Genomic DNA, 23,965 nt, shown 5'->3' on the forward strand with positions numbered 1-23,965 from the left:
ATATCAGACAGAGGAAAAGAAAAAGAAAGAACAAAACAGAACAAGGGAAAAAACACTTTACTAATGGAACTTTATGGTATCTGAGTAAACCTCCATCATCAAAGTCACACCCAGACATGTCCTAGTCCACGCAATCTAAACTGTCCTGTAGCGTAGAATCTAAACTGTACCACCAGCATTGATCAGAACTATGATTAGACTCTTTGTGAGTAACTTTCTGAAACTTTAATGTAAAACTATAATATTTTATATTTAACTCATTTACTGACATTAAATATTAAACATTTTTACAGTGAAAACTTCTGACATCAAGGAGATTCATGTGATAACAGTAAAGCGTGGAGAAGATGTAACTATGAAGTGTAACATTAGCAGTGGCACAAAGAAAGATAATGTAGTTTGGTACAGACAGAGTTCAGGAAAATTACCTCAGTTTATTGCAAAATCATACAAGAACGATTTGGGCTCCAAATTTATTGATATATTAAATGATGCTCGTTTCAGTATTAGTGTAAAAGACAATACATTTGATCTCAGTATTAAAAAAACAACAGAAGATGATAAAGGAGAATATTTCTGTGGAGAAATGGAAGTAAATGTAGTGAAGTTGACATCTGGAACACGTCTGCAATTTGAAGGTAAACAGTTTTACTCTGATAACCTGCTAATTCCAGATCAACACTTTAACCAGAATTATGTCTACATATGTATTAAATGTTGAATATTTCACTTTATTTATATTTAGTATCATTTCTGTTTATTTGCTGCGTTTCTGATTTATCTGTATAGACAAAGAGAAGACACACCATAATACAACAACACCCAGCCGCAATAAAACAAGTAATAATTTGGTTTCCTTTCACTGTCTATAACAGAATGTTCCATAGCGACAACCTCTCACTGTTCATAAATCATACAATATTCATACAAGTTGTAGATTTATACATTGTGTGTATTTTCATCGTTCCAGGCGAACACAACTGGATTATTCCCTTATTAATAGCCTCCAATATATTCTCTGTTATCATAATCTCACTTCTGGTTGGAGTTTTATATAAAAATCACAGAAAAGGTTTGTTTATTTTTATTTGTTGTTGTTTATAGAGTTATTGTATAAAGTTGTTGTATGATGTTTCTTGTGTGTCTTATTGTTCAGATGCTTCCTCAAGCAACCATCAAATTCCCACCAATCAGGTAATCCAGTCTTCTATTAACTGGGATTTTGCTCTGTTAAATAAATCCACATCTGAATGCACAGAGAATTTTAGTAGACATCTATTCACCTAAATATCAGTGTAGTCATTATTTTAGTATTTTAATCCACTCTGATTAATAAACGGCTCTTGTTCTTCATCAGACTGCTGCTGCTGCTGATGATGTCCTGAACTATGCAGCTGTGAGTTTTGCTAAAAAACCTTCATCCTCCAGAACATCCAGAGCCAAGAGCCATGAAGATATTTACGCTCTTGTTAAAATAAAATAGAGAAATTGTATATTTTACTTTTGTGTTTTTTTCTACTGAAGCCTTCTTCAGTTTTTCTCAGCATTTTTTCTTGAAATAGTGCAGATGATTTCTAAAATGTAAAAAACTAATATTATTGTTTGATTTTGAAGGTTAAATTGTCAAGAAAAGCTTCTTGGTGGACAATTTGTTTAAACTTTTTTCTGTTTTAACTAAATCATATTAAGAGCCTGTAAGTGAAAAAGGGCTGAATATAAAGATTCCAACATTACTGATGAGATGTGGCTGTTTAACCTGAAATAAAAGTTCAGACACTGAACATTAAATCAGATTAAACATGTATGTTGAGACCGATGATGTGCCAAGAAGTGCTTTATTTTAAATGTTTTCAGACTATTTACATTAACAAACATGACAAATACCACAGTGTATTTTTTGTGTTCCTATTTAAGCTAATTTTAGCAACATGTTCATTCCCACAGATGTCTCTAAATGACTTTACTGGTTGTATTAAAATTTCTGTTTAGTAGAGAATTAATAAACAAATCTTACAGTTCAGTCCACAGTTGCCTTGTGCCCTCATTTATAGCCCCAAAAACACAGAATAAGCTCTGGTTCCTATTTTAAGCACTAAACACATCGTCTAGTGTGAGATGATCTCAAACTAAACACCAGCATGAGGGCAGTGTGTGGTTTTTTACTACGTCAAGGTGTTAAAGTTCAGCAACAGTTTGTGTGCAAGTTTTGCATAAATACGAATGCAACCTTTATATTTTGTAGAAACGGTTAACATTTTGTTGTCTCCAGTGTCACAGCACAAAAATAGAAACCTCAGGTTATAGTGGAGCATGTGAAAAGGATTTAGCAACCAATCAACCAAAGATGCTAACTTACCCATTCACACCATACTTTCACAACTTACTGTTGACATCTTTCCCTAGAAACAATGCACACAGAGCAAAGGTGAAAGTGTAGACTTGTCTAGAATGTCTATGAATGGTGCAGTTTAAGATTCCACTTCACTGGAAGTAAGACTTTAAGGACAAACACTGTTCTAGCATGACAATGTCCCTGTGCACAAAGTCAGCTTGAAGAAGACACGGTGTGTTAAGGTTGATTGAAAGAACTTGAGTGTCAATGGAGCTTGTGTATAGGGGCAAGGTTCTGATGGAACTGCTTTGAGCCTCTCAGTTCCAGTGAAGTGAGCCTTAGCATTAGCTTTGCAGCTATGTGTAATGATACACAAGCCACGGGCCAGGGTAAGCAAAACCAACGAGATGTTTTATTGAAGTCCGTGCACAGATGTATCGCAAATGATCTGTAAGAAGCACCACAAAGTTGCAGCACGCACAAACACACACGCTGGGGAAAACACAGGGATAAGAGAGACAGGATCCTTGACAGGAGCTAGTAGATGCTGGAGAATAATCCTGTAGCCCCGAAGGCGAGGGAGACGGAAGGAGAGCCAATTGTTGTAAAGCAAACGGGAGTCTGGAGCTTGAATGACTGCGGGGAATAATCACGTTAGTACATACGAGACCAGACAAAGAGTGAGTGACTGAGATTGGCTTATATAGGGTGTGTGTTGATTGAAAAATGCAGAGCAGGTGGTGCTGATTAGTACTCAGGGGAATGTGAATGCTGGTGAGTGAGAGAAGGACCTGGTGACTCCGTGACACTATGTCACCTAATCATAACCTATTTGCTCCACTGTGTAGGCTTTAATGCTGAAGTTGTGGTTCACGCTCTCATTCTAAAGTTTTCCCCTAATGAAATGATCTTACTCACTCTCGTGGCTGTCACCCTATGGTCTGGATTAGGGATGAGTGAGTACAGCATTATCTGTATCTGTATCTGTTAACCATATGAATTATCTGTATCTGTACTTGGAGTGGGTGGGGCCTAACCCGGAAGTAAGCGGGACTTGTCTTGAAATGGCCGGGGCTTTAACCGGTATGTTATTTTATGCATGCAATTGATATGGGTTGATCAGAAATTGTTATATTTATTGCTGATTAGAAAAATATTTACAGGACAGCATCAGGATTGAGCTTCAGATCAATGTTTTTGATCACAATAGCAAACGAACTATATTACAGAACAATTTTTGCAACAATGAAAACAAAACAATGCAGTGCAATTATGTAATGTAATGAACAACATAACTTTCTTTTTTAACTTTTAATTTTTTCATGATCAGTGTGAATTTTTTTTTTTTTTGGTTCTTTTTTATTTTTTTATTTCCACACCAGGTGTGTGTGTGTGAGTGTGTGTAGCTTAATAATTAATTTGTAATATTTAGAACACTAGCTTACTACCTTTATGTTTTTGTGAAATACAGCAAAAACGTGTCAGACACACAGTGTCTGGTTACTGGTTAGAGACAGCTGAAGGTTTAAAAAAGAAAAAAAATCTCCGACAGGCAGAGACGCAATGCGAGTCGCATTCTACCAAGCAAGCACCCACGTTTACCAGAACTCTACTGGTTAGTAAGTATGTATTATTAATGTTACAACCCGAAGTAAAAAACCCTAAATGTTAACGGAAAAGACCCGCGAACCCGAGTGACTGAGGGAGAGACAGAGAGCTGTTCTGTGTGTGACTGTGAGTGAGCAGAGCGAGACACAGCAACACAATACACCTGTATGTGTTTAGGGGAGGGGCGCTGTGACTAATATATCACTGTAGGGGAGGGGCGCTGTGACTAGCCTATCACTGTAGGGGAGGGGCACTGTGACTAGCCTATCACAGAACACTGACACAATCAGCTACTCAATGATGATTTTCATTCAATCCGAACACACATATTGACTCGTATTACTCGTATAAGACTCGTACTCGGCAGAAGTGCTTTATCCGTACCGGATACTCGTTTCAACCGAGTATCCGGCTCATCTCTAGTCTGGATATGGATCTTTTATCCTGCTGTCTTTTCTAATAGAGTTCTAACAAATCTACATTTCTCAGGAATAAAGCTATTATTAAATGGGAAATGTAGGTGCATGTGTGTGTGTGTGTGTTTGTATGTATGGTGACATGATGCAACTTGTGTGGAAGTGCAGTAAGTAGGCATTGCATGCTTTCTTGCTAACTTGCTAATCTGCTGCCATTGGCTATCCCTTGTGGTGAAATGGGGAACAGCCTTGAGTGTAAGCCTCCTCTTGCCAGTACATAACATCTTCTTCAACAAGACTCCTGACAGCCCTCACTGCTTCCAGACACTGTAACTGGGTGCATTGCCCCAGTCTACATTTGGTAGGGCATTTTGCAGTAGTGCCCAGAGGTTGTTCATGGCCAGCCACTGCCCTGCTAACCTGCTAGGTAAGACTTCTAAGACAAAGGCTAAGGGAGTGTCGGAACTTAGAGCCCACCTCCAAGTGGACATATCGCAGGGTGACCTATACTCTTAGACTTTTGTTCAATTTTGACTGTTTTGACGTGTGTAATTTCTACTCTCTCCACCTCTACTCCGTGTGCTTCTCTGTCCAGACCCAGCACACCCAGGAAGTTTCCTGCCCAGGCGCTATTCACTCCTGCGCCAGGCCACCGCGGATCCTGGGCGCAGCAGTGGAGGACGCGTGCCGGGCCCCGGTCGAGGACCTCTCCTTCTCCACCACCACCGGTGTTCGAGATCCCCACACGGAACTGCTTTGCCCCCCTTTGTGAGACAGACCGCTGTGATCATCGGAGACTCCATCGTCCACCACGTCCATGCTACTGTGGCTAAAGGTAAGGCTCGCACTCACTGCTTACCTGGTGCTTGTGTTTTTGATGTCGCTGAACAGGTACCTAGGGTTGTGAGCAGAAACACCGGAGCTGTGGTTCTTCATGCTGGCTCGAATGACACCAGTCTGAGGCAGTTAGAGATCCTGAAGAGGGATTTCATCACCCTCTTGGAGACGGTTCGCAGAACAGTGCCCACTTTGAGGATCATCGTGTCTGGACCCCTTCCAACGTACCAGCGAGGAATTGAAAGGTTCAGTAGACTTCTTGCTCTAAATGAATGGCTACAGTCATGGTGTCAGGCTCAGAAAGTACTCTTTATTGATAACTGGAATGTTTTCTGGGAGCATCCTAGGCTGTTCTGTGCTGACGGCCTGCACCCCAGCAGAGTTGGAATGGAGATCCTCTCGGAATACATCTCCAGGGCGCTGCACACCTTCTGACTGGTAAACTACGCTTTAAATCCAAAATTCAATAGCCATCCTTCACCTCAACACATTAACACAAATGCACACATAGCTCATCCGATAGAAACCAAAGAAACATACAAAAACAGTTCCTAAAGTTTGGGCTCCTGAACATTAGATCACTTGCTCCCAAAGCACTTATTGTAAATGAAATCATTTCAGAAAATAGCCTTACCGCACTCTGCCTTACCAAAACTTGGATTAAGCCAAATGACTACATCGGTCTAAATGAGTCTACACCATCAGGATATATCTAAGTTGCATGAGCCTTGTCAGACTGGTCGTGGAGGTGGTGTTGCCACTATCTGGCACTATCCGTGGTATAATAGTCATACTCACACCCTCAAGAGAGAAACCCGTAACCTCGAGCGAAAGTGGAGAAAAACTAAATTAGAGGTTTTCAGAATTGTGTATAAGGAAAGTATGTCCAACTATAGACAGGCTCTAAAAGCGGCCAGGGCTGAGCACCTGAGCAAACTCATAAGAAATAACCAGAACAATCCTAGGTTTTTATTTAACACAGTGGCTAGATTAACAAAAAAAAACAGAAATCTGAACAAACTATTCCATCACAGCTCAGTAGTGAGGACTTTGAGTTTGTTCACTGACAAAATCAAAAGTATCAGGAAAAAAATAGGTGACGCTCAACATATGAAAGCAACTAGTGACCCAGCCTCACCTAAGGCTCTAGACACACAATTACAGTGCTTTACAAGCACAGGACAGGAAGAGTTAGATTAACTTATTACAACAGCTAAATCAACAACTTGTTCACTAGACCCCATTCCAAATAAATTACTGAAAGATGTGTTACATAAAGCTGGTGAGCCTCTTCTTTATATTATTAACTCCTCGTTATCTTTAGGTTACGTCTTTAAATCCAATTCTTTAAATTCATGTTGGCAGTTATTACTCCACTCATCAAAAAACCTAATTTAGATCCTAATGAACTATCAAATTACAGACCTATTTCACATCTTCCGTTTATGTCTAAAATACTTGAAAAGGTTGTCTCTGTTCAACTGAGCTCCTTCTTACAGCAGAACAAAATCCTCAAAGAGTTTCAATCAGGTTTCAGGCCATCATAGCACAGAAACTGCACTTGTGAAAGTCACAAATGACTTGGTCTTAGCTTCGGACAAAGACTGTATGTCACTATTAGTTCTACTTGACCTTAGTGCTGCATTCGACACTATAGATCACAACATTCTCCTAGATCGCTTACAAAATTACACAGGTATTCATGGACAGGCTTTAAGTTGGTTTAGATCCTACCTGTCTGATCGATACCATTTTGTAGAATGAAATGGTGAATCCTCCAGTTTATTACCAGTTAATCGTGGGGTCCCTCAAGGATCAGTTCTAGAACCTCTGTTTTTCTCGATATACATGCTTCCATTAGGGAACATTATTAGAAGACATGGGATTAGTTCCCACTGCTAAGCTGACGACACACAGTTATATATCTCATCAAAACCATATGAAATAGCTAAAGTGTCCAAATTAACTCAATGGCTTAGAGAGATAAAAGACTGGATGAGCTGTAACTTTCTGTTCTTAAACTCTGATAAGACAGAAATACTACTTATAGGTCCAAACACCAGTATACAGAAACTCTCACAATTTAACTTCCATTTAGAGGGATGTACTGTTACTAGTAGCTCGACAGTGAAAGACCTGGGTGTTATATTATACAGCAACCTGTCTTTTGAAAATCATATCGCCCAGACCACAAAAACAGCCTTCTTCCACCTTAGAAATATTGCCAAGCTGAGAAACATCCTGTCTGTCTCTGATGCTGAGAAGCTAGTTCATGCTTTCATGACCTCTAGACTAGACTATTGTAATGCGTTACTGGGTGGTTGTCCTGCATCTTTAATAAATAGGCTACAGTTAGTCCAAAATGCAGCTGCCAGAGTTCTCACTAGGACAAGAAAGTATGACCATATGACCCCAATTTTATCATCTCTACACTGGCTACCTGTTAAGTTAAGAATTGATTACAAACTGCTGCTACTTACGTACAAGGCTCTTAATGGTTTAGCTCCCATGTATCTAACTAGTCTTCTAACACGTTACAATCCTTCACGCTTTCTGAGATCACAAAACTCAGGACTTCTGCTAGTTCCCAGAATATCTAAGTCTACTAAAGGTGGTAGAGCGTTTTCTTATTTAGCTCCCAAACTTTGAAATAGTCTTCCTGATAGTGTTCAGGGATCAGACACACTTTCCCAGTTTAAATGTAGATTAAAAACTCATCTCTTTAGTCAGACGTACACATAATACATCCCATAATATTGTGCACTATTACATTAGACTTGCACATTTTTATGAACAGCAGATATGTTAAACCCTCTACACTGCTTCTCTCTTTCTACCCATCCCGAGGCATACAGACATTGTACCAGCTCCGATCGTCTTCTGTGCAATGAAGATTTTGGACCTCCACTGAGATGAGGCTGACTCTGTGAGAATCCTGAGACAGATCTACAGATCTACCAGCTCCAGTTGGACTCTGTGATACTAAGAGGAGATCTGAACTCCATGTGATCTTTACACCAATACAACATTTGTTTGACTGTATATTTGTGATCACACCATCTAGTGTCACCCATATGAGGTGGAATATGAAATGGGTTCCCCTTTGAGTCTGGTTCCTCTCAAGGTTTCTTCCTTTACCAATTTAAGGGAGCTTTTCCTTGCCACTGCTGCCTGAGCCACCTCAGACTTGCTCATTGGGGATAAATACATACATACATACATACATACATACATACATACTGTGACGACGGAGCATGCACCGCCGTCCCACACAGCCAAGATACCGCTCCTCGCCCCCAAAAAGCGCTAAAAAGGCGGCGATTAAGCACCGTGGACAGCACCGCTGAGAAAGCGCTAAAAAGGATTCAGCGTGCAAGGCGGGGGAGCAGAATTCCCGCCGAAAAGCTGAGAGCCAATCAGGAGTGCCGCTGTAAGCACCCACCCTCTGGCTGTGCAACACACGGGAGAGCCAGGCTCAGCGGCTACCGGGAGGTAAGGGGGCGTGCCTAATGGAACGATTAGACGTTATCCCTTTGGCATTCTTTTCAGGGACCTCCCGCGGATCCAGAGCTTCAGATCGCCGATCCAGCCCATGGTATACTTCTGGAGAAGGACTGTTTCCCCTGGTCACAGCGCCCCCCCCTTCTGCTGTCTGGAATTGGAGCCGGGATCTCTTCCCAAGCACCGCAAAGGAAGGAACTGATTATTATATTCTTTCTCATTTACCTTTTGCTGCATTAAAATTGCACCAACCTGGGAGGAAATAATAAAATCACGACCTTGCTTGCCTTAATCCCGTCTCTATGCTTGTTCCTTTGTGTCCAATCCCTCTAAGTGCCCTACACTGGTGGAGAATGCGGGCACAGGACACAGAGGAAGCTCCCAGACCTACAATGGAGCAGGTCTTACAACGTGTTTTGCAGACCAGACTCCATCAGCAGGAGGCTCCAGAGCCCGCTCGCAAGATGGCCGCCGCCCCAGAGCCCGCTCGCAAGATGGCCGCCGCCCCAGAGCCCGCTCGCAAGATGGCCGCCGCCCCAGAGCCCGCTCGCAAGATGGCCGCCGCCCCAGAGCCCGCTCGCAAGATGGCCGCCGCCCCAGAGCCCGCTCGCAAGATGGCCGCCACCCCAGAGCCCGCTCGCAAGATGGCCGCCACCCCAGAGTGGCAGAGATTTTCCCCACCCTCCCTCCCATTCTGGGTTTTGGATGCGCGAACCAGGCCGCGGTTTGTCGGGGGTTGCACTCGGCCCCTCTGCTCGGCCGTGGACGTCGCACGGCCCTTCTGCTCGGCCGTGGACGTCGCTCGGCCCTCTCTGGCTGCGCCGCCGCGTGCCTTGCTTCCCCCCGCCGGCCTCGCCTTGTGCCTTGCTTCCCCCCGCCGGCCTCGCCTTGTGCCTTGCTTCCCCTCGCCGGCCTCGCCTTGTGCCTTGCTCCCCCCTGCCGGCCTCGCTGTGTGCCTTGCTCCCCCCTGCCGGCCTCGCCGTGTGCCTTGCTTCCCCCCGCCGACCTCGCCGTGTGCCTTGCTTCTCCCGTCTGCCAGCCGGGGGCTCGGAGCTAAGGGGGGGGGCATTGTGACGATGGAGCATGCACCGCCGTCCCACACAGCCAAGATACCGCTCCTCGCCCCCAAAAAGCGCTAAAAAGGCGGCGATTAAGCACCGTGGACAGCACCGCTGAGAAAGCGCTAAAAAGGATTCAGCGTGCAAGGCGGGGGAGCAGAATTCCCGCCGAAAAGCTGAGAGCCAATCAGGAGTGCCGCTGTAAGCACTCACCCTCTGGCTGTGCAACACACGGGAGAGCCAGGCTCAGCGGCTACCGGGAGGTAAGGGGGCGTGCCTAATGGAACGATTAGACGTTATCCCTTTGGCATTCTTTTCAGGGACCTCCCGCGGATCCAGAGCTTCAGATCGCCGATCCAGCCCATGGTATACTTCTGGAGAAGGACTGTTTCCCCTGGTCACAGCGCCCCCCCCTTCTGCTGTCTGGAATTGGAGCCGGGATCTCTTCCCAAGCACCGCAAAGGAAGGAACTGATTATTATATTCTTTCTCATTTACCTTTTGCTGCATTAAAATTGCACCAACCTGGGAGGAAATAATAAAATCACGACCTTGCTTGCCTTAATCCCGTCTCTATGCTTGTTCCTTTGTGTCCAATCCCTCTAAGTGCCCTACACTGGTGGAGAATGCGGGCACAGGACACAGAGGAAGCTCCCAGACCTACAATGGAGCAGGTCTTACAACGTGTTTTGCAGACCAGACTCCATCAGCAGGAGGCTCCAGAGCCCGCTCGCAAGATGGCCGCCGCCCCAGAGCCCGCTCGCAAGATGGCCGCCGCCCCAGAGCCCGCTCGCAAGATGGCCGCCGCCCCAGAGCCCGCTCGCAAGATGGCCGCCGCCCCAGAGCCCGCTCGCAAGATGGCCGCCGCCCCAGAGCCCGCTCGCAAGATGGCCGCCGCCCCAGAGCCCGCTCACAAGATGGCCGCCACCCCAGAGTGGCAGAGATTTTCCCCACCCTCCCTCCCATTCTGGGTTTTGGATGCGCGAACCAGGCCGCGGTTTGTCGGGGGTTGCACTCGGCCCCTCTACTCGGCCGTGGACGTCGCACGGCCCTTCTGCTCGGCCGTGGACGTCGCTCGGCCCTCTCTGGCTGCGCCGCCGCGTGCCTTGCTTCCCCCCGCCGGCCTCGCCTTGTGCCTTGCTTCCCCCCGCCGGCCTCGCCTTGTGCCTTGCTTCCCCCCGCCGGCCTCGCCTTGTGCCTTGCTCCCCCCTGCCGGCCTCGCTGTGTGCCTTGCTCCCCCCTGCCGGCCTCGCCGTGTGCCTTGCTTCCCCCCGCCGACCTCGCCGTGTGCCTTGCTTCTCCCGTCTGCCACCCGTCTGTTTTGAGACAATTTCCATTGTAAAAAGCGCTATACAAATAAACTTGAATTGAATTGAATTAAAGCATCAGCATTCTTGTTCTTCACTCCTGGACGGTAGGTGATGGTGAAGTTGAAGCGAGTGAAGAACAAGGCCCAGGGAGCCTGACGAGGGTTCAACCTTTTAGCGTCTAAGAGATATAGTAAATCCTTGTGATCCGGGAAAACTGTAAATGGGGATTGGGCGCCCTTACACCAGTGTCTCCACTCTTCCAGGGCAAGTTGTATGGCTAGGAGTTCGCAGTTACCTATGTCATAATTGACCTCTGCCAGGGTGAACTTGTGGGAGAAGAAGGCGTATGAATGGAGTACATAGGTTTTACTGCGGGGTTGTGACAGAACTGCCCCAACACCTGTAGTGGAGGCGTCTACTTTGTAACAAGTCTGTCTCAATAAATCATTAGACCCCTACTTACAGTAATGTTCAGGCACTCTAATACTGTGTTTTACTAAATAGGAAAGATCTGGTTAATGGAGAAAAAAAGACACGGCTGAATTACACACAACAGGATTAAATTCATGTTCATAGTTTAGAATAGAACTACAAATACAAAATCTTCATCACTTAGCTGACTGTCTTTTGTTAGTCCTTAGTTAGTTCCCCAATCAGTCCTTATAGAAATGTGAGTAATCCAGAAAAAGAGATAAATCCGAAGTGAACTTAAATTAAGGCCTGAAACACAAATAAAATCTATATATACATATATATATGTATATATATATTTTATTTGTGTTATTAAGGCCCACAAAAAAATATTACGCATATACTTCTGCTTTTTTGTTGTTAAAAAGATTATATATCTTTTTAACAACAAAAAAGCAAAAAAAAAAAATTTTTTTGTGGGCCTTAATAATGTAGAAAGGTTACAACTTCTCCGGTGAAGGGAAGTTGTGGATTGGGATGAATGAGGACCGGAGCTTGGGTGAAGGCTTCTTTCAGCTCTTCGAAGGCTTTCGTAGCTAAGGGAGACCAGCACCGGGATTTCGGTTTGCTTCAGAGGAGTAAGGTGAGGGGTGTGACTATGAGGCTGAAGTTGTGGATAAACCATCTGTAGAAGTTAGCAAATCCCAGGAAGCATTGATGCTCCTTGATGGTGTTGGGAATTGGCCAATTCTAAACAGCTTTTACCTTCCCCTCATCTATAGAAATTCCAGGCGATGATACCTCATAGCCTAGAAAGGTTATATGGGAGGTATGGAACTCACACTTTTTGGCTTTGAGGTACAAATGGTGTTCCCGGAGCTTCCGAGGGACTGCAGTGACATGTTGGATATGTTCTGGTAAAGAATTGTAAAAGATGAGGATATCATCGATATAGACAATCACAAACTGATTCAGGAAGTCCCAGAACACATGGTGTATAAAGTCCTTGAAGACAGAGGGCATGTTCACTAAGCCATATGGCATGTTCACTAAGCCATATGGCGTCACTAAATATTCGTAGTGGCCTGCCTTGGTCACAAACGCCGTCTTCACCAGAGCGGATTCTGACCAGGTTGTACGCACTTTTTAGATCAAGCTTAGTGAAGATCTTGCAGTCACGTAGTTGTTCCAGGGCAGCTGGGACGAGGGGAAGGGGATAGCGGAACTTGCTGGTGATACTGTTGAGTGACTGGTAGTAAATACATGGTTGGAGGCCTCCGTCCTTCTTAGATACAAAGAAGTAGCTGGATGCGGCTGTAGAGGTAGATAGACGGATATAGCCTTGAGCGAGATCCTTCCCCTGGGCACTGGTTCACCTGGTAGAAGATCAATCGCGCAATCCCATGGCCTAAGAGGTGGTAGCTGCGAAGCTCGATTGGGACAGAATATGTTGGCATACTCCTGATATTTGACTGGAAAGGACTATTCTGGTGAGGGCTTTTAACCCTCTGGGGTCGAAAGACGCGCCGGCGCATCTTTGGCGCATTTTTTCCTCTTCAACGTGAAGTCCACTTAAAATACTCCGTCATTCATAGTCATACACATACATGTAATACATCATTCAAAACTGTGAAGTGTCTACTTTTATTTGAGTGCCTTCATATTAACAACAAAAAGCTGTGCTTTTGACAAATAAAGAAAATAACCAGGGTGTGCATTCAGACATCTCTGTGAACTTGACCTTCTTCCTGAAACACGTTACAAACATGAACTGATAACTCCACCAATACTTATCACACGAACATGATACATATGTCTAATGAAAGCCTGAAATGTCTACTTTTAAATGAGGTAATTAAAATCGAAAGCAAATATTGTCTTTTTGTGTAATCTGTATGTAAGTAAAGAGAGGTACAGTTTTTCTGGGTCGACCTCATTACCACTAATGTGATCCCACCTACCGCCGTGCGCGCCATTCATATGAAAATGACCTGAGCGGGCTATGCAAATAAGATCAACGCCCCCAAACAATGTAAGAAGCACAAAGTTTTAACAGATTCATTCACTTATCAATGCGCTGGGAAGATGAAACGCTTTACAGCTGAGGAAGTTTCCTCAGATGAAGATGAAGAGCAGGACTCCGACTACGAACGTTTGTATTTTGAAGAGCGACTTGATCCGCGAGCGAGGATATAATTTCTGAAGAGTAAGTTTTACTTACATTTGTTGAAATCTTGTGTGATGTAAAATTATATATACTGTATTGTATACAGACTATTTGCAAGCAGATATTAAGAGTGACTTTATAGAAACGTCTCGTAATTGGCAACTTTTATTTACCTTAAAATGTTAGTTCTTATTAAGCTGTATGCTGATTAATGCAATGTGAATATACAATATGTTATATAGCAATATCACTATTTAGAATATATTTTGACTAGTGTTTATGCCTCAATTAGTCTTGTTTACGTGACTATCTGTTCGGGTGTAAATGTATCGATGTGGTGTCGATGAGCTGTAAATGTGCCCGGAGATATGTCATGTGTTAATGTTTAGCCATAAATACTGTATGTCCGGTAATGGCCCGTTAACAAACATATACATCTCTGTACCCAATTATTTTATCTCATCTATGTTTAACTGCCTTAGTTATTGCTTTATAAGGTTGTTACTGTGGAGAATACATTATATTAATTATTAAAAACTTTTGTAGGAATGTGGCTGCATCCCTCTTGTCTTCACCTGCACCGGCTGCAACACTTTCACCTTCGTTTGATGCTCGCACGGGGCACGCAGCATCAAGAACAGTACGTCCACATATAACCATTTTTTTCTATTATGCGTGCAGAATATTTGTATTACTGATGTGGAAAATACATTATATTAATTGTGTTGCTTTGTACTTTGCAAATACATGATACTAATTATGATATTTTTTTTAGGAATGTGGCTGAAACACGTTCACCTTCGTCTGAGCGTTTGGTGGGGTATTGCTGCGGCTGCATCTCGAACACAAGTGAACATTGAAGCAAAAATCCAGTGCAATTCTCTGCCGAACCACAGTAGGGTGCCGGGCTGGCCATGGGGGATGCGACTACGGTGGCAGATGAAGACGGTGCTGTGACAGGTGTGGTGGTGCTGGATTGTAGCGATGAGCGAAGAAGATCCACTAGTTAGCGAATGGGATCCGATGCTGGAACGTTCATCTTGCTTACGGTATTACTGTAGGTCACACGCTATGGACCAAGGTAAGCAAAACAGAGTGAGGTTTATTGAAGTCCATGAACATATATATCAGGAAAGAAAGTACGAAGCACCAAAACGTTGCAACACACACAAACACACCTGTAGGGGATATCTCAGGAATTCCAGTAACTGAATCCTTAACTTGAGGAAGTATATATATAGGAGCGAATCCTGTCCAAAAGCAAGGACGAAGGAAGGGTAGCCGACTGCTGTGAGACAAACGGGAGTCTGGAGCTTGAATGACTGCAGAGAAAATCATGTTAGTATATACGAGACCAGACAATGAGTGAGTGACTGAGAGTGGCTTATATACTCTAGGGTGTGTGTTGATTGGTGAAAGCGGAATAGGTGGTGCTGATTAGTACTCAGATGGATGTGAATGCTGGTGAGTGAGGGAAGGACCTGGTTACTCCATGACATGTGGCTGTTTAACCTGAAATTATATTTCAGACACTGAACTTTGAATCAGATTAAAAATGTTTGTTAAAGTTCTTTATTTTAAATGATTTTTAAAGTATTTTTAATGTATTAAGAAATTCCACAAATATCAAAGTGTGACCATTTTTTATGTGTTTCTATTTAAAAACATTAACACAAAATATGTTCATTGTGTAGGGCACTCTAGGGAGGTGGCCACGAAACAACAGCACTAATTCAGGAAGTCAGATGAAAACAATGCCAGTAGCGCAGTTTATTCAGTGTAGGGGCAATGGGGGGTGGGAGAGTGAGTGAATGGTGATCCGATTGCCTCAGGCTGGTGTCGTTTATGCCGGCATGAAGAACCACAGCTCCGGTGTGCTTGCTCAGGATCCCAGGTACCTGTGCAGCGACATCAAGAACACGAGCACTAGGTAAACAGCGAATGTGTACCTTACCTTTAGCTGCAGTAGCACGGATGTGGCAGACGATGGAGTCTCCGATGATCACAGAGTTGCATTCCGTCTTTTATTAATCCAGTCTTCTATTAACTGGGATTCTGTTCTGTTAAATAAATCCACATCTAAATGCACAGATAATTTTAATAGACATCTATTCACCTAAATATTGGTGTAGTCATTATTTTAGACTTTTAATCTGCTCTGATTAATAAACAGCTCTTGTTCTTCATCAGACTGCTGATGATGATGTCTTGAACTATGCAGCTGTGAATTTTGCTTCATCCTCCAGAACATCCAGAGCCAATAGCCATGAAGACGTTTATGCTCAAGTTAAAATAAAATAGAGAAATGACATTTTATTACTTTTGAGTTATTTCTACTGTAAACCAGTGCTCTCAGCATTTTTTCTTGAAATTCTTAACATTATTTCTAGAATGTAAAAACATATACATTTTTGTTTGATTTTGTAGGTTAAAATATCAAGAACATACTACATGTCTTGGTACATAATTTGCTTAAGTTTTTGTGGACCACTTGAATTTTGGTATTTTCCACTTTTCCAGAAATTTTAAGAGCCTGTAAGTCATTCATTCAAGTCAAGATTCACCTACAAATTCCACAAATTCTCAAATTGCTCGTATCTCAAAGCAATTTTCCCATTTAAATTAATTGAAATCCCAATAATCCGTTCCAGCTCGCAAAATTCCACTCCAGTTGTTTTGTTTGTGTTTTGAATATGAAAAATGTACAGTACTGTATTTATAAATGACAAATATTGTATAAAAACATACAGTAATAAAAGAGAATGTTAAAAAATAAACTGGTTTTACTTCACGGAAGATGCGCACGGAGGTTGAGGGAGGAGTAAACAGGCATTATGAGGATTTACACTTTCACTTTCGGTCACTTACTCGCTACTGTACACTCTTAATGCTACTTTACACTTAAATGGAACTTAACTAAACTTCACTGAAATTAACGAACTTAACTGAAATTCTCTTAACTTAATTGAACTTAATTGCTACAATTTCTGTTTTCTATACATTAATTTTGCTTAATTTTCTTCATCGCTTTTCTCTTTACTTGTTTTTGCCTTTTTTGTCACTCTTTCCTCACTAACATCTGCCAGTCGTTTTAATAAAAACCTGTCCGGTCGGCATATCGGATGCGGTGTAGTCACACAAGTTCACATTTTTTAACGGATCCAATGCTCAAAACGGATCAGAAAATTACGGATCCTCAGATGGTCGGCACCTCACAGCACCTTTGCGACTCTCCATAGGAAATGAATGACTTCCGTTTTATAGGCCGTCGTTTGTCGTGTGCAGTGGAATGGCGGCTTTAACCGAGTGAGACGCAGGAAGCTGAGGAGGGGGAAACAGAGCACACGTGGTTGTTGGGGATCTTTGTTTCGGCGGCAGCAGCAGCTCAGATGCTCGTATCTCAAAAATTTGCTCGTATCGCAAGGCAAAAAATTGGTCGAATCACAGCTCGTATCTCAAAAAATTTGTATGTCAAAGCACTCGTATCTCGAGGCGTCACTGTATATTTCCTATTGAAGAAAATTAGAAACATGTTCATTGGAACAGATGTCTCTAAAGGGCCTCACTGATTATATTCAAAAATGTATATGAATGAAATGTGTATAAGCACTAAACACTTAAGCAGTTTTGAAACAAGCAGGTTTAAGCAGGTTTGTTGTTTCCATTAACTTTAACATGTATTGTCTAGTGTGAGTTGTTCTCAATGAATGTTTTTATTTTAACAACTAAACACTTCCTCAGTTTTGAAACAGTTTAAGCAGGTGTGATGTTTCCATTAACTTTAACATGTATTGTCTAGTATGAGATGTTCTTAAACCAAACACCAGCATGAGGACAGCATGTGGTTTATGCCACATAAAAGGTGTTAAAATGCAGCAGCAGTTTGTGTGCAAGTTTTGCATAAATAAGAATGTAATCATTATCTTTTGTAGAAATGGTTAACATTATGTTGTCTCCAGTGTCCCAGGATAATAATAGAAATTTCAGGTTATAATAGTGAAAAGGATTTATTTAGTGACCAAACCATGAGATGATAGATTACCCACTCACACCATACTTTGACATCTTCCTCTAGAAACAATGAAAGGTGAAAGTATAGAAATGTCTAGAATGTCTTTGAATGATGTAGATTCCACTTAATAGGATCATAGACATGGTGCGTGAAGTTTCAGTGGAAGAACTCAAGCGTCCATGGAGCTTTGTCCACAGGGTAATGTGAGGAGACTAGTGTATTAGTGCAGTGATTTTCATGATTGTTTGCTAATCTTCTCATTTTCAGCCTGCTTCTGCTGGCTAGCCCTAGTGGTGAATTGGGAAACAGACTTGTATGTAAGCCTCCCCTTCCCAGTACATAATATCTTCACCAAGATGCCGCCAAACCTCTCTGATTCCACACATTGTAACTGGGTGCATTAGCATACAGCATGGAACCAGGAGGAAAAATGAAACTGATGAAATTCAATCATATGCTAATAGAAAAGACATTTTTAAAGATAAATTATATATTAAAAAATAATAAAAAAAAGTATTTGTTCAGTTGTCCCAAGCCTGCCTCCCATCTCCTCATTCCCACCCGAGCCTTGGGAAACATAACAATCCTGCACTCAACACAGTAAGCAAACTCAATCTTGACCATGTCAAATATTTTACAGTTAGTCTTTGTGATTGTTTTTCCATAAATTCTTCTGGAGCAGGTGGAATGGGAATTACACACCTGGGGGGTATTCCAGAAAGCTTGGTTAACTTATCATTTGATAAATCATAACTTCTGGGTTGATTTACCCCACACAGGCATACTGTACCATGAGTATGTCGGTTCCAAAACACCTGAGAAGAGTTAGTTTAATCAACCTCCAACTGGTTACCCAGAGTTTATGCACGTGCACGGTGCATATATAAAGACATTTTCAATGGATCGCCGATTTCACAAGTCACCATGGAAACTCAAAGCGAAAAAAGAGAGCGGCGTATTTCACAGAGTCGGAGTTGGAGGTTTTAATGCACGCTTATGAGGAGTTGAAGCCAATAATATTAAAAAGAAGCAATACAGCTGCATCGGCTAAAGCAAGAGAGTTGGCTTGGCAAAAAATAACGGACAGAGTAAATGCGTGAGTGTATTAAATTACAAATTTGGTATTGGCTCCCGTTTTATTATAATGCAAAATAAATGACTTATACATCCTTTTGAATATGTTATATCACTATGAAAGCATTTACTTTTCCTGCCATTTATTTCTTTAGTTTAAAATAATAATGTATATTTCTTATTTAATAAGGTGTAATCCTTCTGGAGCCACAAGAACTTTAAGCCAAGTCAAAATGAAACACAAAAACATTCTGCAAAAAGGTAATATTTGATTACACAATTACTGAACTATTATTATAACAGGATTTAGTATATTCATTCTGTCATGTAGCTAATAGAAAGAAGACTGAAGCCCGTCTAACTGGCGGGGGCCCACCACCACCTCCCCTCACCCCATCTGAGGAGCTGGCTCTGTCCCTTAATAAAGGGCGACCAGTGGTTGCTGGCATTCCAGGGGGCAGTTCATCGCACACACCATGCACCACAAGTGATGGTGAAAAAATGGTGAAATGTAAGTTTACCTCTATGATTTGTTTTCATTTTTTTGTCCTAATAAATTACTATCTCTGTCACTTAAAGGCTTTTTGAACAAGATTCATTTTTATTTAACTGCATATGATGTATAGGCTACTGTGATCTTAGTCTGACATGTTACACTTTTCATGTATTATTTTTTTTGATAATATTGAGAATTTAATGGGTTGTGTGTTCTTATAGGTACTGATAAACGGATTGTATTATTGGACCCTCCAGAAAGAACACAGTCTCTCACAGTTGTAAGTGATTTGTTGTCAGGTACCTTTAGTTGCTTTTAGATATTTATTTTTTTTGCCAGATAATGTATACTTGAATATTTCTCCTGTAGGATGAAGATGATGAAGATGACGATGAAGAGACCACATCTGCTGTGACAGAAGTGGACAATGCTGGTAGATCCACTGAGGTATGATGCATACCATTATAATGTATGGCCCCTTTTTGCATTAGATTAACAAACTGTCATTGTCCTTTCACAGTACATACCTAGGGATTTGCCCACAGATGAGGGTCCTTCAACCTCAGCACACAATCTAAGCAGGGTAAGAATTTGTGTCCAGGTGTCCATATTTGAATTTTATTGTCTGACCAAACAATCTCATTCATTACATTTTTTCCACCTTCCTAGTTGCCAGCAAAGGAGCTGTATAAGGTCCATCTTCAAAAACAAATAAGAAAAAGTGACATGGAGATGGACCTTATACAGCTTCAAATGGAAGAGAAAAGGCTCTTCATTAAAAAAGCAGCACTTGAAATTGAATTACTGGAGCATCGCCTTAAGGTGAGAACTTGTCTGAATATTAATCTGTTGCATGTTAAAAGTGTTGTGTGAGTGAGGTGTGTGTGTGTGTGATATATATATATATATATATATATATATATATATATAGAGATATATATATATATATATATATATGTGTGTGTGTGTGTGTGTGTGTGTGTATGTATGCATGTATATAAAATGTATGTATGTGTAAATGTGTAAAGCAATATAAAAAAAAAAAACATTTTATTGAATTTACTTTTATTGTTTTTCAGGAAATAAAGAAATAAACTGCCTGGCAGACCAGTGCAAAAAAGTTAATAAAAGTAATTTTGACAGATCCTGTCTCTCAAAAGTCTTCCATCTCTGTTGGCCTCTAAAATCTGTAGGTGTTCCTCTGGGCCATCTTCCTCAATACAAGGAGGGTGGCTCTCTCCTCTTATAGTGGCAATATTGTGAAGCACAACACAAGCCACTATAATGTCGCATACCCTCTCTGGACTAACCTGGAGCCCACGCAGACACTGAAACCGAGATTTGAGGATCCCTATAGTCATCTCCACCTTGGCCCGTGTTCGGCTGTGAGCCAGGTTAAACCTTGTCTGTGGTCCAGGCTCAGGTTCAGGGTAGGGTGTCATTAAATAGGGCAGACAAGGGTATCCTCTGTCCCCCAGCAAGTAACCATTGTACTGTCCTGTAATGATTGAAGTGTACACCACAAATATAGTAAAAAGGGAAAAAAGAAACAATTGTATAAAGCAAAACACTCTGCTGAAATGTCTGGCATAATGATGACTCGCGGAAAATTCTGGCATCATGCACAGATCCTGACCATTTTGCCTCGACATTGGTAATGATTTGGGTTGCCTCACATATTACCTAGTTAGTGGAAAAAGTAATGACTTTAATGATTTTAAGAAGGGAAAAAATTAAGTTGTTACCTGCACATTGATACTATGAATAGATTTCCTATTAACATAGTCTCCCTCATTTATTGGTGGAGCTTTAATAGGAATGTGAGTGAAACAGAAAGTTATGGAAGTATGAAGTGTGTGCGCATAATGAATAAATGTATAGATATAAATAATATGACTAAATATTAAATATGCGTCATAGATTTTACTACAAAGGACAAACCTGCCACTCTGTGGAATTCGTCTTTAATAATAAGCAAAGGGTTTATGGCCAGGGAACTGCACAAACGTGGGTAAGAACTGTTTAAGTGCCAGACATACTGTACGAACGGCTCTACACACAGTTGCCTTTCACACATGCTCTGAATCACCCACACTGTACAAAAAATGGCCAGATGCAAAAAAACCTAAGTGCTATGCACAGAATGTTTTCTGTACTAAGCGCAGAACCGCGGTTTGTCACATTTGCGATATGCGGTTTTAAAAGACGTGTTAAATAAACTAACGAATCTTTTGAAAAACGATAACGCTCTTTCAAATATTCATTAGGGTATGCAAACACATCAATACGCGGTCTTATAACCCTCTCCCGACGAAAAAAAACTCGTATAATTTGTGCTTCTACGTCCACAGGATCCTCATCAAAAGGGCACGCCATGCTCACCAACCTTCTGAAACGAAGTTACACTGAAACATAACCTGCTCGAGAGCAGGTTATCTTCAGAGAGTCAGTTGCTATGGTTACATACATACCCAGAAAGTTACCTCCGTTTTTGGAACCGAAAGTTGAGGTTATCCACAAACTTACCCTTAAACATACCCAGGTATGTCACATAACCTGCTTTCTGGAATACCCCCCTGTTCACACCTCTAGTGGAGATCTCATCACTCTTTTTGTGTTTTTCACATTTTTTTGTATTCATTGCTTTAAGGTCAGTTAGAAAAAAAAATGTATTAATACATAAACTAAGTGAATAACTGCTGAGTTCAGCTTTGCAGGTCATCTCGGACTTTCCAGTGCACTGTGATTATCTGGATAGAGTTCTATGATCACTGGAGTCAGAGAAAACAGCCACATGGAAAGATTTGTCAGTTTATTAAAATATTTGCTTGTATGAGCTCATGTCATATCTGGGTATTAACTCCATCATCAGTTATCATTACAGCCACTGGACCAATCAAATCAGACCACACCTTCAAATCATCCAATCAGGGGTTGACTCTAAACTTGGTTTTCTACTGAACTGTCTGAGTTCCTAACATCACTATCACTTTGTTTGAACAAGAATGATGATCACACTCTTTGTTGCTCTTTGCCTCTTAACATCAGGTGAGTTACATTTTATATTTTTATATTAAAGAATCTTATAAAATTCATGACACATTTGACTTTATTAATAAAAACCATTAAACAATGTGTTTTTTCCAGTGAAACCTTCTAACATCAAGAAGATTCAAGTTAAAAAAATAAAGATTGGAGAAAATGTTACTATAGAATGTGAAGTGTCCAGTGACAACGCTAAACTTGTTTGGTTCAAACAGAGTTTTGGAAAGCTTCCTCAGTTGGTAGGGAGAGCAGTGGAGAAAAATTTCAGATTTAGTCCAGAATTTAATGATGGACGCTTCAGTTTTAGTGATGTAAAATTGTTTAATCTCAACATTAAATATGTGAAAGAAGACGATACAGGAACATACTTCTGTGTAGAAATGCTGGGCAGTTCACCAGACTTTACATCTGGAACCCTTTTGGTTGTTGAAGGTAAACAGTTTTACTCTGATAACCTGCTAATTCCAGATCAACACTTTAACCAGAATTATGTCTACATATGTATTAAATGTTGAATATTTCACTTTATTTATATTTAGTATCATTTCTGTTTATTTGCTGCGTTTCTGATTTATCTGTATAGACAAAGAGAAGACACACCGTAATACAACAACACCCAACAGCCCAGAAACAAGTAATAATTTGGTTTCCTTTCACTATCTATAACAGAATGTTCCATAGCGACAACCTCTCACTGTTCATAAATCATACAATATTTATACAAGTTGTAGATTTATACATTGTGTGTATTTTCATCATTCCAGGCGAAAACAACTGGATTATTCCCTTAATAGCCTCCAATATATTCTCTGTTATCGTAATCTCACTTCTGGTTGGAGTTTTATATAAAAATCACAGAAAAGGTTTGTTTATTTTTATTTGTTGTTATTTATAGAGTTATTGCATAAAGTTGTTGTATGATGTGAATTTCATCTTTACTTGTGTGTCTTATTGTTCAGATGCTTCATCAAGCAACCATCAAATTCCCACCAATCAGGTAATCCAGTCTTCTATTAACTGGGATTCTGTTCTGTTAAATAAATCCACATCTGAATGCACAGAGAATTTTAATAGACATCTATTCACCTAAATATCAGTGTAGTCATTATTTTAGTCTTATAATCTGCTCTGATTAATAAACGGCTCTTGTTCTTCATCAGACTGCTGCTGCTGATGATGTCTTGAACTATGCAGCTGTGAGTTTTGCTAAAAAACCTTCATCCTCCAGAACATCCAGAACCAAGAGCCATGAAGACGTTTACGCTCATGTTAAAATAAAATAGAGAAATTGTATTTTTTACTTTTGTGTTTTTTTCTACTGAAGCCTTCTTCAGTTTTTCTCAGCATTTTTTCTTGAAATAGTGCAGATGATTTCTAAAATGTAAAAAACTAATATTATTGTTTGATTTTGAAGGTTAAATTGTCAAGAAAAGCTTCTTGGTGGACAATTTGTTTAAACTTTTTTCTGTTTTAACTACATCATTAACTTTTTCAGAAATATTAAGAGCCGGAAGTGAAAAAGGGCTGAATATAAAGATTCCAACATTACTGATGAGATGTGGCTGTTTAACCTGAAATTAAATTTCAGACACTGAACATTAAATCAGATTAAAAATGTATGTTGAGACCGATGATGTGCCAAGAAGTGCTTTATTTTAAATGTTTTCAGACTATTTACATTAACAAATATGACAAATCC

At 41.1% G+C, this 23,965-nt stretch overlaps 1 protein-coding gene and 3 long non-coding RNA genes across 4 annotated transcripts in view; 3 read left to right on the plus strand and 1 right to left on the minus strand.

The window, feature by feature from the left end:
- LOC132861792 (legumain-like) overlaps positions 1–23,965 on the plus strand; it is a 196,094-nt gene that overhangs the window by 49,091 nt on the left and 123,038 nt on the right. The gene's annotated exons all lie outside the window — the stretch shown is intronic.
- LOC132861833 (uncharacterized) lies at positions 824–23,347 on the plus strand. Its single transcript, XR_009649978.1, has 3 exons — positions 824–840; positions 971–1,072; positions 23,226–23,347. It is a non-coding gene; the product is annotated as an uncharacterized LOC132861833 (long non-coding RNA).
- On the minus strand, positions 19,544–20,032 carry LOC132861839 (uncharacterized). The gene is made up of 2 exons (XR_009649980.1): positions 19,960–20,032; positions 19,544–19,886 (listed from the first exon to the last, which is right to left on the minus strand). It is a non-coding gene; the product is annotated as an uncharacterized LOC132861839 (long non-coding RNA).
- On the plus strand, positions 19,544–20,365 carry LOC132861819 (uncharacterized). Its single transcript, XR_009649974.1, has 4 exons — positions 19,544–19,668; positions 19,742–19,804; positions 19,891–20,043; positions 20,301–20,365. It is a non-coding gene; the product is annotated as an uncharacterized LOC132861819 (long non-coding RNA).

This window comes from Tachysurus vachellii, chromosome 2 (genome assembly GCF_030014155.1).
Source record: "Tachysurus vachellii isolate PV-2020 chromosome 2, HZAU_Pvac_v1, whole genome shotgun sequence".
Lineage (NCBI taxonomy): Eukaryota > Metazoa > Chordata > Actinopteri > Siluriformes > Bagridae > Tachysurus > Tachysurus vachellii.